Source organism: Leptonotus elevatus, chromosome 2, assembly GCF_054856555.1.
Source record: "Leptonotus elevatus isolate MCC_2025b chromosome 2, RoL_Lele_1.0, whole genome shotgun sequence".
Classification (NCBI taxonomy): Eukaryota; Metazoa; Chordata; class Actinopteri; order Syngnathiformes; family Syngnathidae; genus Leptonotus; species Leptonotus elevatus.
The window spans coordinates 12,057,387-12,062,634 of NC_141240.1; positions in this window are offsets into that span (position 1 = coordinate 12,057,387).

A 5,248-nucleotide genomic window follows, 5' to 3' on the forward strand; every position below is an offset into this window, starting at 1 on the left:
CAAGTTAAAAGTATGATAAAGAAACAAATTCCAACACTCCAGGGTACGCTCCAACCGCCTGTTTTAGCTAAAGATATTACCAAGCTTTCTCCAACAACAACAAAAAAACTCTCAAAAATATATAAGTTACTTTCATATACTGATAAAACGTCTTTACCCATCTCAAAATGGGAAACAGACTTGTCTATAGCTCCGGAATCTGTCTTTTGGATTCAAGTTTCTGAAAATGTTTTTAAAATGACAAAACACACAAATTTACAACTTATCCAATATAAAATTATTCACAGAACATACATTACTCAATATATGATGAAGAAAATGGGACTCTCAGACTCCGACATTTGTCTCCAGTGTTTACAAAACACTACAGACACTTATTTTCATGCTTTATGGTTATGTACTCCGGTTATGTGTTTCTGGACTAAAGTCTTAGAAAAACTTTCCGCTGTCTTGGACTGTAGGATACCGTTCTCTCCAAACCTGTGTTTGCTAGGTGACTTAACAACAATTGACTTACCACATAAACAATTTCAATCTATACTTGTAGCCCTTACTATCGCAAAAAAAACAATTCTTGTTAACTGGAAAAATAAACAAACTTTGAATATCGACCAATGGTCTAACCTCCTCATAAATCATATTTTAATGGAAAAAATATCTGCCTCAAATAAAAACCAAATGTCAAAATTTAAAGAAACATGGTCTACGTATATAGAATTTTTTAACCTAAACTTGGATTTTAATTCTGCCTGTTAGCGAGAGCCACAGCAGCGTTATAACTGGCATTGATGTTTCTGTATTAGGCAATTTGTAACTAATGGTTGTGTTTCCATAGTCAGGAACCCGGCTGCTGCCAGCGGGATCGAGCGGATTCACCTCCGATGGGCACCAGGGGTTGATATTCGGATTCACGGCATGCCAGTGGGTTAATTCTGTGGGTGCTGTCCCCCCTGGCGGGGAGTGGGCGGGTCTCCCCCTCTGTTGGCTGCTGGGTGGCGGCTGCGTCTTGGCCGTTCCCTGGGTCTCTTGGGGGGTGCTGCGTTGCGGGGCTTTCCCTGGTGTCGGGGGCGGCGCCGTTCCGGCGCGGTCCGTCGCTCTGGGCCCGGCGACGCGGTTCGGGGCCTGTGGGCCGCCGGGGTGCCCGGTGGTTCCCTCTCCCCTCCCCCTTCCTCCCCCTTGCTGCCTCTCCCTCCTCGCCTCTCCCCGCCCGTCCTCCGCCTCCCTGTCCCCTCTCCCTCGTCGCCCTTCCTCCTCCTCTCCCCCTCTCCTTGCGTCCCTGCCGCTGCCCCCTGCCCTTCTTGTCGTCCCCTTCCCTCCTCCCTTCCCCTTCCCCGGTACGCCTTCCTTCCCCTCCCCTGGGCCGGGGGCTCCATCCATGGCCCGGGTCTCGGTGCTATGGGGGCCGGCGGGGGTGGCTGGGGTTTGGTGTCGTGCCCGCCCCGCTCCGGTGGGCGTCCTGACACCTCGGGCGGGACCCAGTATCCGGGGGGCGAGCCCTATCGCCCCGCCGGACGGGTCCCATATGCCCGCCGGGGTCCTGGTGGGGTGGGTGGGGGCTTGGTGGGCCGGTGCGCCTCCTGCCCCCGCCCGGTTGGGGGGGGCCCCGCTGGTCACACCTCTTAACTCACTACACTAGGTTTGCACAATACACTTTTATAGACATATAGGGCACATAACACACTTTGGGGGGTGGGGTAGGGTGGAAACACCGTCTTCACCCTACAACTCCCCTCCAATTTTAATACACCACACAACTTGTGGGTGGGGGGGGGGCTTGGGGGCTTGTGGGGGTGCCATCGGTTGGGGGCCGCAGTATAGAGCAGTGCTGCGGTCCCCTGTCCGTGTCGCCACCCCCCCCCCCCCCCCCCCCCCCGCCCTATCTATTTTTTTTAATGCACCACATACACTCAGCAACATGCTTGGGTGGCGGGTGGATCGGAGCGTGGGAATATCATTTCCATCGGCTCCGGTTCACCTGCTCCTAATTTTAATGCACCACACACACACACTTGTATATACACTGGGTGGGGTCACATTCACGGTTTAGGGGTAGAGTTCGCCAGTCCGCGAGCTGGCGGACTCAGTAACAGGGGTTAATTTTCACAAAGAACGCTGGGGTGACGACCGGGGCCTTCCCCCGCTGGGCCTGGGGTTCGGGGGTGTCGGCCGCCCTCCGGTGCCCCCATCTCCCCCTTCTGCCCCCGGTGTTCCGTCCTTCCACACGGCGGGGGGTGGGGTGGGCGCGGCTGCCCTCTCCGCTCCGCTGTCCGGCCCCTCTTCGGCGCCGGTGCCTGGGTGCGGGTGGTCCCCGGGGGCTGGGGGTCGGGGGTTGGGGGGCTGCCGGTTGGTCGGGGTGGGGTCGGGGGGGGGGCGGCTTTGTTGGGGGGGGGCGGTGGTGGGGGTTGCGGGGTGGGGGGGTGCTGGGGGTGGGGGGTGTCTGGGGGATTGGGGGCATGGGGGCGGCTGGGGCTGGGTTGGGGTGGGTGGCGGGGGGTGGATGGGGGGCGGGGGGTGGTGGGGGGGCGGGGGTTGGGGGCCGGTGGGGTGCCTGGTGGGCCTGCAGTGCCCCGTCCTGCTGCGTTGGGCCGGGGGCGCGGGCCGTGTTGGGGCGGGGGGCGCTCCTGCTCCTGGGTTTGCTCTCCGGCCGGTGGCCCTGGTGGGGCCCGGGGGTCGTCCTTTGGCGCTGCCGCGGCCTGGGGGGCCCTGAGGTGTTGCGCTTGCTCTGTTCCGGCGGGGGTCGACGGCTCCCCTCTTTGGTGGAGATTTTCATGCATGCCAGATCCACCACACCAGCATCTACCGAAACTCAGACACAATCTGTTTCCTCCTCAGGTTATTGAATCGGTGGAGGCTGGTGTCTCGGATCTCACGCGGCTTCGTCTGTCCTTCCTTCCTTTTCTCGGTCTCTCCGTTGGTCTCTTGAGGCCTCCCTGACTTTATGTTTTTTGGATTTGTTGGGGTCTGGATGTTTCTTGGGCTGGGGAGGAGTTCTGGTGGGGGGTGTCTGGTCGGTGCTGGATTTCACCTTCCTTGGTTTTCTTCGGTCCCCTCGGGTCTCCTGGTGTTCGATTTAGGTGAACGGTATAAGATTTTTTTTTCTAATAGGTTTTCTGGTGAGCTAACAAACACACGCACGCACGCACGCACGCACGCACACACACATACTCACCCACACACACAAAAAAAAAAAAAAAAAAAAGTATGTATGTATGTATGTATATATGTATATATGTATGTATATATGTGTATATATATATATATATATATTTAAAAAAAAAAAAGAGCAATGATGATGACATTTCCGAATGAACAATACTGAGCTCTTAAAGAAAAGAAAAAAAAAAAAAAAAAAAAAAAAAAAAAAAAAAAAAAAAAAAAAGATATTACTTGGTTTGCAGAGACAGATACACAATATTGCTGCGATTCGACTGCTTGATGAAAAAGTGAGGAAGGAATGCAGACATAACGTGTGAGAGGATAAAAGATAAAAGTGTGAGGGTACAAAATACTGAAAATAGAAAAGATGTATAAAAAAAAAAAAAAAAAAAAAAAAAAAAAAAAAAAAAAAAAAAGCAGTGCAAGGTATGCTGCTAGCACATGAGAGCCAGTACCAAACGTGTCCCAATTCAATCCTTTCCAAGTTAGATATAGTTATAACAGTTGCTGTTATTGTGATTGTTGAAATTACAGAAGTGTGTTGTCCTCTATTGAACTCAAGGAACACAATGGATAACAATGTAGCTTGCGCTCTAACACCAAATGAGTGTAAAATCTTTTGAAGGCTGTTATTTTGAGGGTATTATAACAACACCCTTCTGGAATAAACACTCTTAATGCTCACATTCCTACATTTTGAACACTGCAAGTAAGTGAGCGCTTACAAAAGATCCAGATATGAATGTGTATGTTCATGGGGTAATGTGATGCATGCGAGGAAATCGTTAGCTTCGGTTCAACCTGAGCTTTTTGAGCGGCTTCCTGCTCCTACATGAGCCTTTTGTGTGAACATCATGAAAGGCTTTTGTCAAAAGTGACAAGCCTTCGTTATTGTTTCCATCTTTCTTTCTCCTGGGCAGATTAGCACTGACACATGATATGGCTAAAATACTGTAAATTAACCTGAGGAAATTGCAAAGAAATGAAACAAAAGTCTGGCTGTCCTAGAAAATGTCCGGGAGCAGGGTTTCCATCAAGACCTTAAGTCCGTCTCTGTTCCACTCCCATGCCGATGAGAGTGGAATCCGTAATGACCGTGGGCTCCGGCATCGTTAACATTTCCCTGAAGCGTCGGCCGGCCTCTCTTGGAGACTGCCCCGCATTTTCTGAGCAGCGCTCAGGTTGTTGTAGCAACGAGTCGCCCAGAAGTGAATGAAGCAGATGTGCTAGTCATCTATCACTTGACAGCTCCCACTCCCCCAACTGAGCAAGCCGTCACTGTGACAGTCGGTCCAACTAGTCTCATCAATTACGCTGGTACCCTGCTATTAGAGCACAAACACTTCTTCTCCTCCAACACGTTCAACCACTTCCCAGTCTGCAAAATGGGCCCTCAATTAAGACTGAATAACTTTCCCCTCTCACAGGACAACTCTTTCTTCCGTCCCCATTGTACACAATAGACATAGCCAGATACGATGATTTATCATTTTGGTGATATCAGAGTGACCGAGGAGGATTAATAATTAACTTCTGCCTTCAAATGAAAGCTAAACTAATTATTAAAGCTCAATTGATCACTATTTAATGAGTAATTGGTCATGTTTGTAATGGAAGTTGAATTATTAGATAGAGATTATCACTAATGCTGCTCTTAATGTAGGGTGCAGGATGACTTTTTTGTTGCTCTTGATAAAGAATTTGAAGGGGAGAAAAGTGATTATATTGTGCTGCATAGTTTATACAAGTACTGTGCATAACTCAGAGTATAAGTATAGTAATGATGCTATAACACAATATGAGACTGTCCTGGCTACTCTACCAACCAACATGATACGTAGATTGCGTACCCTATGAAACCTGAAGCTAACATTTTACGGTGAGATTGTTACATTGCTTTAAAGGTGAAGTCAACCTTAAACATTTCTTGACAATAATATGTTATATGTGACCTCACTAGTCTAAACATGACATTCTGATTAATATTGCATTTGGGAAATATGAGTTATGTAGCAAAATCCAGCCGTTTTTATCCATCTCAGGGGTCGGCCATGTTGCCACTTGCTGTCTGCCACTGACCAATCACAGCTCA